Source organism: Magnolia sinica, chromosome 10, assembly GCF_029962835.1.
Source record: "Magnolia sinica isolate HGM2019 chromosome 10, MsV1, whole genome shotgun sequence".
Lineage (NCBI taxonomy): Eukaryota > Viridiplantae > Streptophyta > Magnoliopsida > Magnoliales > Magnoliaceae > Magnolia > Magnolia sinica.
The window spans coordinates 18,837,883-18,851,481 of NC_080582.1; the positions used below are offsets into that span (position 1 = coordinate 18,837,883).

The following is a 13,599-nucleotide window of genomic DNA, read 5'->3' on the forward strand; positions in this document are numbered from 1 at the left end:
TGGTTCTTTCATGGAAAACGGGATTGACTACTATATGTAAGGCGGCTGTGTTATCACAATATAACAATGCTGGCTTCGCCCTCAGATTGTACTATAGGACTTATTTAAGTCCCATGAGAAATTGTATCAATTCGCGTCTCTTATGGTCCGCCCCACAAGAGCAAACGCCCCCACAAGGCAGGCTCAGTTCGGTTGGTATGGATAGCCGTAATTATAATTATGCCACTGTAAGAACGACAAGTCAACACTAGGTTATCGATGTGAGAGGCTGCCAATAGGTAACATTTGAGGCGGCCGAAGGACCCGATCCTCTACAACACCTGTGGTCTGCGGTACAAAAATAAAGCCGTGTGGGCCCACCGTGTTATATTTGTGAAATCCAATCCGTCCATCAGATCAAACACTAGATTTCAGATTCTAGGACAAAAAACTAGCCTTGTACACAAATCATTTGATCCACACCACAGGAAAACAATTGGGATGAAAGCTGACAATAGATTTGTTTCTGGGTCCACCATGGTGTTTATTTTTCAGGAAATCCATTCATCAGATTCAAACCAACTTCCTGAGTGGAAAATACAGAAAAAAAAAAATCCTCATAAATAAATCAGGTGAGCCTCCTGAGGTGACCTTAGAGGTTTTGGGTATAATTTTATGTTATTCCCAGTAGTGTGGCCCATTTATATTTTCTATCGAGATGATATTTTGTATATGCTATGAATGTAAGGGTCTGAACCTGATGGACGGAGTAGATTTCATATATACAATACAATGGGCCCCACAAAACTCTGGCTCGTAAATGCAGCGTACAATAGACGTGTATGCATTAATCGCGTCCGGTCCAGGTCTGAAAATGTAATGCACCCCCGGACCATGAGAGCAGATCAGGTGTTACCGGGAAATACGTTAGTGGCTGTTTTCCTGACAGTGGGGCCCACCTCGATGTATGTGTTGTATATCCACGCCGCGTATCAGTTTTTTCAGCTCATTCAAGGGAATGATACAGAAAATGAACTGGATCCAAATCTCAAGTGGACCACACCACAGGAAACAGTAATCATTGAAAACTTACCATTAAAAGCTTCCTAAGACTCATGTAATATTTATTTTCCATCCAATCTGTCGATAAGTTCACACAGGCCTGGACGAAGGGAAACAAAAATATCAGCTTGATCCATGACTATGGCCCTCAATAAGTTATTAACGGTGGCCATTCAATCCCTACCGTGTGGCCCTTTAGATTTAGATCTGCTTCATTTTCCAGACATGTAATAAAATGAGCTGGAAAAATTGATGGAACAGAGTGGATATACAACATATACATCAAGATGACCCCCACAGTAAGGGAAACCCACTAATGTATTACTCAAGTAACACCTAAAGACAGTGACACCCAGATCCATGACTCCACTGGCAGGCTGAGCGGAGATACCTCGTTTCAACACTTGAGTTCTTGGTATCAATCACTAGTGGGGGTGGCTAACATGGAGTATGCCCCCCGCCCCCCCACAAAAAATAAAAATAAAAATAAAAAATAAATAACACCTAAAGACAGTGACACCCTGGTCCACACCTCAAGTGGTAAACTGACATGAAAGACACCTCGTTTTAACACAGAGGTCTTGGTATCAATTCCTCAGCGGGGGTGGCTGACGGTGAAGTGTGAACTGACAGTAGGGTGTACTAACATGCGAACAAAAAAAACACCTAAAACAAAAAAAACACCTAAAGACAGTGTAGTGTACTAGCAAGATAACAAAAAAAAAAAAACGCCTAAAGACACCCCCACCTTAGGTGAGGATAAAACCCGTTCATTGGTTTTAAGTGGGCCCTAGTCAAAACTTAAACGGATGAGGGCAAGCTCCAAAGATAACTATCGGGTTAGAACGACTGACATCGGGGTGTAAAGGTGGCAAGATAATGAAGAAGTACGGTTTCAAAATCACCCGCGAGACAAACCATATTTGCAAAAAGGGTGCAAAACTCATAATAGGTCCATGAACGACCGGTTATTGGTGAACCGGTCTACCAAAGACTAGTTTTACGCAAAACCAATCCTTAATATGCTAGTTTTGTCCAAAATCACTCCCTGATACACTGCTTCTGGGTGTATATTCCTTTGATCAACCGCAGCTCCTACCACTTCACTCTCATTCGTTTGAAACTATGTTTTTTTCTATCCTAACTTTGGTTCGAGTTGTCCGAACCTCCTTCCGGCCACCTCCTATGTATCATCACTCAAGCTTCTTACTTTGCTTATTTAAAGTACTGTGTTGCAAGCAAAAGAGGAAATGAAACATAAAATTAGAGAGGGAAAATGGTAAGAGAGCAGGGGATTGTTAGAGAAGTTTCAAGGTCAGCCGCGGTCACTTTGAGCCAAGCCAAAGCCGACACACCGTCATCTACTCAAAGTCACACGTGCTAAACCTTCCTCGCTCCCCTGCTCCCTTAAAAGCCCACTCTACCTGATAAAAGTATGAATATTTTAACGTTGAAGAAGACACTGAAGTCAAAAAAGTAAGGTTGGGATTAGAGGTGTACGCGAGTCGAACAGAGTCGAGCTTGGTACATCTTAACTCGGCTCGGCCACTAGCTAACCCCAGCTCGAATTCAGTCCTCGAGCTTGACTTGCCAACTCGGCTCGGTTCGGTCAGCAGCTTGGGCCAGTTCAAGCCGCGTTCAAGCCTGTGCGGCATTTTCACAAACACATGAAGTACACTTTCAATTTATTACTGTATGTAAAACATCAGCAACTGTTTACAAGTATTTCATCAAACAAATTGTAGGCAACATCAAAATTAAGAAGAAAAAAAAAAAGATATTTATTTCATATACATGCCTTCCTTGCCACCAGTCGACACTTCGTCGAGTCATTTCATCAAACACTTGATGAGCAACATTAATATCAAAGTAATTGAGTAATCGAAATAGTTTGATCCAAGTTCCATTTGAGTTGGGGTTCAATTTGAGTTGAGTCGAGCTTGGGCAAGCTCGAACTTGATTCAAAATTTTTACGAGCTCAAAAAATCAGCTCAACTTGGCTTGAACTCAATTTCGAACCAAGTTGAATCGAGCTTTTTCAAGTCGAGTCAAGCGAGCTAACCGAGCTAACTCAGTTCGTGTACAACCCTAGTTGGGATAATCGATATCTGATCATCCCTTTATAAAAAAGGGTGTCAGGTCTCCCATTTCCATTTTCACATCTCAAATCAAATATACATTTTAATCCAATAATCATAAATACATTATCAATACACACACTCATCTATTTATTTTACTTTTGTAATCCTTTCTCTTATTTACTTCTTCTTCTTCTTTTTTTTCCTATTTTATTAGACTATCCGATATTGAAAATCTGGCATGATATGGTTTGTGATGTTTATTTTCTCTTTCTTTCTATTCTAAGTCTTAAACTCCACAAAACATGATTACATACCATAATACTGAAGCTCTACTAAATTCTCTAATAAATATAAAATTTCATAAAATAGGGATTGCACATCATGCATGTTTAAAAAGAGAGACTAACTCTTCTTTTTATTTTATTTTTTCTTTGTATCATATGAGTCATTTGAGTTGAAAAATCTTACAATTTTTCACTCTATAGTAATTTTATGGTTTTTAACTTGGCATAAATTTTGACTTAATTTAACTTATCAAGTCAAACACGGTGCCACGTGGCTGAGGAAGTTCACACTCCCCGAGGCCCGCGGCGCATGCATGCATCCACCGTACATGCACATACGTAGTATGTTAGTCTTGACCGTAGAAATGGTGGGGTCCACTCGGATGGGTGTTTGATCCGAAATGTATAGATGGAACGTTCTTAAACGTTCAACTTCGCCTGCTTAATTTGGACAATATTAACCATTTCTTTCCCACCGTCCATTTTTGACAGCCAATGATCAGATGACTCTGTCCATTCAAATGTGGTATTACAAAGTCCAGCCAATACCCCCAGTTCTTGCGCATGGGCCCACATTTTAGTGATCTAAACTGTTAAACTGATGGGTCCCACATGTGATGGGAAAAATCCAAAATCTTCCATCGAATCTGCCTCTTGTTTCAAAGATCATTGCTCCATCGCTTTGTAGACATGCGTTGAGAGAGTCATGAACATCGAATCTGGCATATTTTTATATATGTTCTATAAAAAACCATACCTTCTATAGAAGGTGGTTCCCATCACATCGTCTGGATCATCAAAAGTGGGCCCATATGTACAAAATAGTGTATCTTGAGACTATCCACATCTTCATTCATCATCAGTACCCTACAATTCCTCCACTCAATCTGTGTAATATCTGAGTCATGCCATATCCTGTTTGATATACCACAATTTGGACGGTTGAGATTGATGGATCTGCATGCCACTATATCATGATATGTGCGTGACTATAATAGGGAATCATACTCGTTAGACTACCATACAAGCCTTCTTTCTTTTGGGACTTTAGCGGATTTGTTGAGGCTAAATGCCGGGTAATCGTGCGTTCGTTAGGGTTTAGGCTTTAGACTATATATGGGGAACAATGTGAAATTGTTATTAAAACCTCTAAATTCACGTGGTGTGGGCCGCCTATTTCTTTTAGAAATATAATTTTTGTGCATTGAATATATAAATTGTATTTACATCTGATTAACGGGCTTGATGAAAGATAAACATCATGGTGGTCCCTCACACAAACCTACGGTTGGCATCCCATCACAACTGTTCCCTTTGATATGCCCACAGGAGTCCTGGATTTCCCTAACATAACTTGATAGACGGTGTGGATTTTACATTTACGAGATGGTGGCCCACACAGAGCTTGGGTGTTTCATGAGCTGTGAAAAATAAATGTTGGAGAAATTTCCTACTGTACAACCCACTTATGGCCCACGAGCCTTTTTAAGCCCACTTATTTTTAGCTTCCAAGAATAAGCCACAGCTGTGTGGACAGCTTCTCACAGGTCGAAAATGCCCCTGCCTTTCCTTCCGGAAGTGGATCAGCTGGCACTCGAAGATGAGCGCTGATGCTCCTTGAGCTCCAAGTTGTACGAACGGTTCAAAAGAGATCAAAGTTACATGGCCCCACAGTTATGTATTTATTATATCCACAACATTTATCCATATTTGGAGATCATTTCGTAGCGTTATCAAAAAAAAAAAAAATCATATCCAAAGATCAACTGGACCACACCACGAAGAGCAACGGGAAAATTGATTTTCACCTTTAAAAATTTCGTAGGGCCTGCCATAACATTTATTTTCCATCCAATCTATTCATAAGGTCACAAAGACCTGGATGAAGAGGAAAAGAAAATTTCATAATGAACCAAAACTTCTATGACTCCTAAAAGGGTTTCAATGGTAGACGTTCAATCCTCCACTGCCTTTTACAATGGGATCCACTTGATAGCTAGATCTGTCTTATTTTTTGTCTCAAGCCTTGATACAAGTTTGCCAAATAGATGGACGGTTTGGATATAACATATACCTCATGATGGGACCCACAAAAGCGGTAGGGATTACACCAGGATTAAAAAAAAAAAGAAGCAACTTACTACGACAGTGCTGTGGGTACGGCGGTAGTGCCGCGGCAGGTTGCCACTCTTTTTTTTTTTAAAAAAAAAATCTTTCATGGAGAACTTTTTCCCCCTACATTTTTCTCTAATACATATTTATATAAATATGAATATATAATCATGTAAAAAAATTTTTTCTCTCTTTTTATTCATTTAACAAGCATATCTTCTAAACCAAAATGAGTTACTTGACGTATCATATATGATTTTGAAGTAGGAGAAGCTACTTTAGCCAACCAACCTGGTTATTTTTGAAGATTCCATCAGGTCGATGGTTGAAAATTCATTTCATTCACTTCGTAGTCAATTTCAATCAGTTCACGGTCAATTGACTATGAAGTGAAGGGAATTGACCGTGAAATGAATGGAAATGACCCTAAAGTGAAGGGAATTAACCGTAAAGTGAAGGGGAATCACCGGAATTGACCATGAAATGCATAGAATTTACTGTGAAATGAAGGGAATTGACCGTGAAGTGATTGAAATTGACCTTGAAGTGAATGAAATTAACCGCGAAGTTAATGAAATTGACTACGAACTGATTCAAATTGACCGCGAAGTGAATGAAATGAATGAAATTAACCACGAACTGATTGAAATTGACTGTGAAGTGAATGAAATGGATTTTTGACCATTGACCTGATGGAATCTTGGAAAATAACCAGGTTGGTTGGCTTGCTAAAGTAGCTTCTCCTACCCCAAAATCATACATGGTACATCAAGTAACTAATTTTTATTTAGAAGATATTCTTGTTAAATGAATAAAGAAAGAAATGAAAAAAAAGAGAGAAAAAAATTTATATGCTTATATATAGATATTAATATAAATATGTATTAGAGAAAAATGTAGGCAGAATAGAGTTCTCCATGTAAAAAAAATAAAAAACAAAAAGTATACGGATTGGCATGGTATTGTGGGACCGGCGGTACACTTTTTTTCAATGGCTGCGCTTATAGCTACGGTTACAACCTATATAGACATAAGGGGCCTAGCTTCCAGAAATCACATTCTGTTTAACCAGGGGCAATTTCAATATCCGCGGTTACCTTGCGGTTATAATACGTAGCTATAGGGTACCCTAGCTTTCAGAAATCACATTTCTGAAAAAAGCAGGGGCATTTTGGTTCAGCAAATGTGCGTCCGTACAGATGGGATTATTCTTAAAAGCTAAAAATAAATGGGGTCAAAAAGGTTCGTGCGCCATAAGTGGGTCGTACATTAGGAAATTTCTCCAAATGTTACAGAGGATTCCAGTCGTAACAAAACAGCGTACTTTTAACTGATCACCTGCAACCAGCTGCATGCTAAGTTATCATGCAGTTCATTTTTTCTTGCCAAAGATTCTCATATGAAAGACATCCCAACAATAGAAATAGTGGGCCCCATCAGGAAGATCATCTTCCTCGAATTTCAGGCTATCCGCTCATTAAGTAGGCCACACGACATGGGTACCAAGTCAGACCATCATCCATCCATTGATTTCATCGAAGTATCCATTTCTCATCAGAATATCCTCCCTGTTTTCACAACCAATAATCTTTATGGTGGGACCCATCGTTTACATGGATCAGATTCCCCACACATGTAACACGTTGGCGGGAAAGATGGATCTGCATACAGCCGGCCGTGAGCGATCGATTGTCTTTTATTCGAACATGAAGTGTGGGGAGGAATCGCGACGCACGTGCAACATGGCAGGCGTGTGGGATATCTGGTCAATTCATCTGGTTTGGCCAGCCTCTCATGTGCTCTGCGTCCAAAATCAGCCCTCTTGCATCATTAACTAGACCAGATTCGCATGGAAAAAACGGACGGTTGAAAAAAAAACAACGGGAGATTCAATTTCCGCGTGAGGCGATATATAACGTTGGCTGCATGCATCTCTTCAATATCTCCTCATGCCAATCACCTTCGTTCACATGCTGACATGTCACACTTGTGTATGATCCTAGCCATTCATAAGGTAGGGACACAAACATGAAATATCCTTTATAATAATCAAGATAATATTCTCATCAAGTGGACCACAATTGTAGATTTTTATAGGCCGTTATTCATCTATTTTCTTACCCTTCATTTTCCTCACCTTAATGTCGCGAATCTGATAAGTGGACCGACCTAACTGTTGTATAAAACATATTAGAAGTGGTTCCCAGCTGATGAATGGACCTTTTCTCGAATACGCGTGCCAAGTTGGCACGTGTGCCGCAAATGTCCTCTTCAATATCTTCTCGCGCGAATCGCCTAAAGAAACTTTACCTCTGCTCAGCAACTTCTGATACGATCCTCGACCGATGGCGTGGCAAATCATACTCGGGCTCTTAGTTCTCACAGGTGGGGTCATCTTCCAAAAATCGACACCGTTGATCTGATAAAAACCAACCTGGATAGACGATTACCATAAAAAAGGTACGTACTGGAATATGCCAGTCACCAATCACTGGACCGGTGTAATATAGACCGTTCCTTTAACTTTTTCCTTAGCCATCAGCGCAGGAAACAGATAGAGAAAGGTAAGGAATTTTCCACGGAGGATCGTTTCAAATCATCATAACAACATCAATATTACGGAAAAATGGGCCCCACATGAAATGACTAAAAACTGAAAACCCGAGTATAACATGCAAATCCTCGGGTCGAGGATGGAATAATTCCAGTCCAATCCAACGTCTCTCTTTCCCGTCGTCGACCTTTGTACCTTTCTCTGTTCTTTCTGCAACCACGTCCAACACTCCAAAAGAAGAAGAAGAAGTCTAAAAAAGAGGAAGAGAAGACTGCTGCTTTGATTCGTCGTCTAGGAAGCAATTCCAACATCGAAATTCACTTGTTTTCATCTCCCAAGGTATGCTACGTTCACCAAATCATTTTTTTTTATCGATTTTTTTTTTCGCATTGATATAAGCTGGTTGCTGGATTTTTCTGGGGATTTCTCTTATTTATTTGTGTATTTTTGCTGGGTTTGGATTATTGGGTGTTTCTGTTTTTGGGTTTTAGTACAGCGCATTTAATCATTGGAAATGGTTTTTGAAAATCTTCATTGAAATGAGCTTGTTTTGATGACGATGGTTGTTGGATTTTCTTTTACATTTTGATGGGATTGGATTTTTTGTTTCAGGATTTTAAGGCAACCCTTTTAATGATTGGAGGTGGTTTTGAGAATTTGAAATAAGTTTGTTTTGATGATTCTTACTCTTGGGTTTTCCAGAAACTTCTATTTTACTTTTATTATTATTATTATTTAATCTTTTATTTATTTATTTATATAGGTCTGGATTCTTGGGTTGTGTTTGTTTTGGATTTTAAAAGCCTGTTTAATCATTGAGTATTTTTTGAAAAAATTCCATTGAAATGAGCTGTTTTGAAGAAGCTGATTCTTTGGTTTTTCTAGAAATTCTTTTTTCTTTTGATGGGTTTGAATTCCTTGGTGTTGTTATATTTTGAACTTTAAGAGAACCCATTTAATAATCTGAGTTTTTTTTTTTTTTTTTGAAAATTTCCTTGTAAATGAGTGATGCTGTTTATTTGTTTTTCTAGGAATTTGTTGTTTTCTGCTGGGTTTTGATTCTTGGGGTCCTTTTTTTCCCCTTTTCTTTTTCGTTCTAAAATAGCCCATCTATTATGGAAATCATTTAAAGAAATTTCATAGAAATGAGGTCTTTGATGGTTCTGGTTCTTTGTTTCTCTTGTTTATATGCCACCAAATCCGTTCATAAGTTGAGTCACACTAGCATTAAAGGAAAACACAAATACCAGTCTGATCATTGGCCCCTTGAAGGTTTCAATGGTAGGCATTCACATCCCACAGTTTCTTCTGGTGTGGCCCACTTGAGTTTTGAATCTGCCTGATTTTTGGGCTCCCATACTAATACGAGCTGGCACAATGGAAGGACGGATGTGGAAATTCAAAACTCTTTTTTTTTTCTTAGTTTTTACACAGGCTCCCTGTAATTGGTGTTGTAGGAAATTCACGTCCCTGTTTCTTGTTTTCTTCTGAGTTTGAATTCCAGATTAGTTTATAGTTTGGAATTTTAAGAGAACCAATTTGATCATTTAAATGAGTATTTTGAGAAATTTCATTGACACGAGTTGTGTTGATAGTGTTGGTTTGTGGGTATTGTGGAAATATCTTGTTTTTTGCTGGACTTGGATTGTCTGAGTCTTGTTATTTTTGGATTGTACCCGTGGACCAAAACATCTCTTGTACTTGTGTTACTTGTGTACAGTGAAGATCAGGACCTTTGATGTGGTGGGACCTCATGTGGATTGGCTATATCCCCAAAAAAGCAAGGCAATTGGATGGCGGTGGACATCCAATTAGTGGCCTTGAGAGTGGGTGGTCCCCTCAAAGCAGATCAATGTCCACGTTCAATGGAAAAACTCACAACAACTGCATGATTGCTGCAATTCGATGTTGGAATTCACACCATTCAACTCATGTGTTGCTCACCAGAGCGACAGTCTTGATTACCATACTTATTTTCCATGTTTATGGTGATGATGGAACTGCTTAGGACTTCTAAGCTAGTGCGATAGCATCCCTCTTATTACTCTCGTCCATGTTGGTACATGTTTTTATCCCTTGATAGAGTGATACCACCGATCAGTTTGGGGAGCCGTTATTATCTTGCGTAATATTTTCTATGAACATAAACTAGAGGGTGTAGCATGAATTTACTTTTAAGATTTTTTGTTTTTGTTTTTGTGGGAAAGGTTAAGAATTTTGTTAAGAAAGGCAAAAGAATACAACCACAGAAAAAGAAAACACCAAAACTCCCCCTAATCAGGTGCCCATTCCCTTAAAAATGAGAAAACCTTACTAATCACCGTTGGGACTGATCGACACACATTCCTAAAACAATGATCATTTTTCTCCCCCCAAATAGTCCATAGGACTGCCAGCACAGTTTTCCTCCACTTGACTTTCTGATTTAATTGGCATTCCATCATGTCAAGGGTCGAATAAGCCTTCCACTGAACTTGGCATAACCCAGACTATGTTGAAGAAGTTGAGGATACTGACCCACCGGCTTGAGGCAAATGGACACAGGACGAAGAGATGATTCATTGATTTTGCACCATTCTTACATAGAAGGCAGATGTTTGGGAGGATCATTCCCCTTTTTTGTAAATTGTCAAAAGTGAGACTCTATTTCTCCCCACGAGCCATGCGAAGGCTACAACCTTAGGTGGGCTCCATAACTCTAGACATGGCCTGTATGGCTGTAACTGAGAGGAGAGGGGATCCGTCTAGTGAAATTATGCATCAATTTCGCTGAGAAAGAGTCCGATTTGTCATTTGCTCCAAATCAACGAAATAGGCGAGCATGGAGAGGGGGAAATGCTCTCTAGTCTCTGCAAAAGTTGGACAAATTCCTCTTCCTCAGTCTCATTCCAAGGGGGAATCCAGACACCGAAGGCACTGAAACAATTTGCAACCAGGTTAGGAAAATTTGACCCCAAAGAATGATCTCCAACCCAAATACCATCCAAAAACAGATTCTTTCGCTGCTGCCTAGGGAAAATCTGATCCCTCCCACACCTTGTTCTCCAAAAGAGTTGCCGATTTCCATAAATGAGAAGCTCTATGCACATAGGAGATTTTGGTCCGCCAGTCGAGGGAAGATATGCCATATTTCCTTTCGATAACTGATCTCTAAAGACTGCTTTCCTCAATGCGAAACCTCCAAACCCACTTGCACAAAGGGCTTCATTCATGACCTCAAGGCTTTTAATGCCAGCCCGCCTTCCTTATAAAGCTTACAGACTTATCTCCAATCTAGCAAATGAAACTTACAATTTGAACCCACACCTTGCCAAAGGAAACTGCTTCTCAGAGAGCATTTTTTATAAGATCACCTTTGGACATTTGAAGAGAGAAAGGAAATAAAAAGGCAGATTTGATACAACAGCTTTGATGAGCGCATGTCTTCCGCCTAGGGATAAGTGCCTGGCTTTCCACGGAGAGAGTTCTCTTTCCATTTTCTCAACAACCTCATCCCACAATTGCTTTGGTAGCTTGCCAATACAAAGAGGGAGGCCCAAATAAAAAATTTGGGAAGGAACCAGCCCTACAACCAAAAGCAGCAGCCATGCTAGAAACCTTCGACTCTGATAAATGAATCCCCAAAATTTCACACTTGCAGATATTAACTTTTGGGCTGGATGCAACCTCAAAGCAAACAACTATCTTCTGGAGATTATCGACCATGAAGAGATCTGCCTTGCTAAAAATAAGTGTGTCATCCGTGAACTGAAGGTGGGATACCCGTGAGGCTATATTTCCCACCCTAACACCTTGGAAAAGACCCCCTTCCTAAGCACTTCCGAGATGACTAAAAATAAGAATGGGGATAGGGGATCCCCCGGCCTTAGACCTTTGTATGCATGGAAATATCCAAAAGAAGACCCGTTGATGAGGACCGAAAATCTAGCCGATCAGATGCATTCCTGAATCCAACTTCTCCACTGAGGCCCGCACCCTTGTCTACCGAGCATGTAATTGAGAAAATTCCAATCCACATGATCGTATGCTTTCTTTAGGGCACGAATCGATGCATTTATGGGCTACCAGCACTCAAACTAAAATTTGTGATGCAGGACAATTAACCACTTGCTCTAAAAGCTCGAACTGATAGAGCATGACGAATTAATCCCTTTCTCGCATAGCTCAGGCCCCACATCGTATGGGCACTAAAGGACCTCGGCCAAACCCCCCTCGTGGGCCCCAAATCACATGGGTACCGCCTCACACGAGTTACTTGCTTCACACGGGTGGGGCCCGCCTCACATGGGCCACCCACGCCGAGTGTGCCCCTGCATCCCATAGGCAACCTCACTCGAGCTCGGTGTGAAAATGCCCCCGCATTAATCACCCCCGGTGAGGAGTCTCGAACACGAGACCTCCCGCTTTGATACCAATTTGATGCAGGACAATTAACCACTTGCTCTAAAAGCTCGAACTGATAGAGCATGACGAATTAATCCCTTTCTCGCATAGCTCAGGCCCCACATCGTATGGGCACTAAAGGACCTCGACCAAACCCCCCTCGTGGGCCCCAAATCACATGGGTACCGCCTCACACGAGTTACTTGCTTCACACGGGTGGGGCCCGCCTCACATGGGCCACCCACGCCGAGTGTGCCCCTGCATCCCATAGGCAACCTCACTCGAGCTCGGTGTGAAAATGCCCCCGCATTAATCACCCCCGGTGAGGAGTCTCGAACACGAGACCTCCCGCTTTGATACCAATTTGATGCAGGACAATTAACCACTTGCTCTAAAAGCTCGAACTGATAGAGCATGATGAATTAATCCCTTTATCTCATAGCCCAGGCCCCACATCGCATGGGTTAGAACCTCAGCCGAACCCCCCTCGTGGGCCCCAAATCACATGGGTACCGCCTCACACGGACTGCCCACCCCGAGTGTGCCCCTGCATCTCACAGGCAACCCCACTCGAGCCCGGTGTGAAAATGCCCCTGTATTAATTTGCCACCATGCAACGAAGGCACTTTGATTGGAGGCATTGACTTTCAGGAGGGCAGCTCAAAATCTTTGCGCGAGGATCTTGGCCAGAATTTTACAAGGCTGTTAATTAGGCTCATTGGTCTAAAGTTTTTTTTATGTAGGGAGCTCCTTCTATCTTTGGAATAATCGCGCGAAAGGAATGGCCCATGTTTATAGGCAGCTCCTTCTAAAAAACAGTTACCACATTTTTGTCTCCATTAAACTGTACTTATATTAGCCTCTTGCATCTGAAGAAAAACGAGATCAAACAAGCCTCACTTTTAACGTTGTTAGCGCCAGAAAAAAAATCCTTTTGACTCCTTGCATACATATAGGATTGGGTATTCCTCTCCTCTTAGCAAATACTCTTCCCAATTGCAATTGGACATTTGAGTACATCTTTCATACTTGTAATGCAGGGGCATTTCACACCAGGCTCGAGTGGGGTAGCCCGTGGGATGCGGGGACACTCGGGGTGAGTGACCCATGTGATTTGGGGCCCACGGGAGAGGTCTCGTGTTCG

The 13,599-nt window shown here is 41.0% G+C and overlaps 1 protein-coding gene across 7 annotated transcripts in view; it reads left to right on the forward strand.

The window, feature by feature from the left end:
- Positions 1–8,197: 8,197 nt before the first annotated feature.
- Positions 8,198–13,599, forward strand: part of LOC131258117 (calcium/calmodulin-regulated receptor-like kinase 2) — a 36,692-nt gene continuing 31,290 nt past the window's right edge. For 6 of the 7 annotated variants that reach the window (XM_058259187.1, XM_058259193.1, XM_058259189.1 and 3 more), the window contains exon 1: positions 8,198–8,411. The gene's annotated coding sequence lies outside the window, so the exon portion shown is untranslated. The remainder of the gene's footprint in view (positions 8,412–13,599) is intronic. The other variant, XM_058259188.1, reaches the window with a different exon arrangement.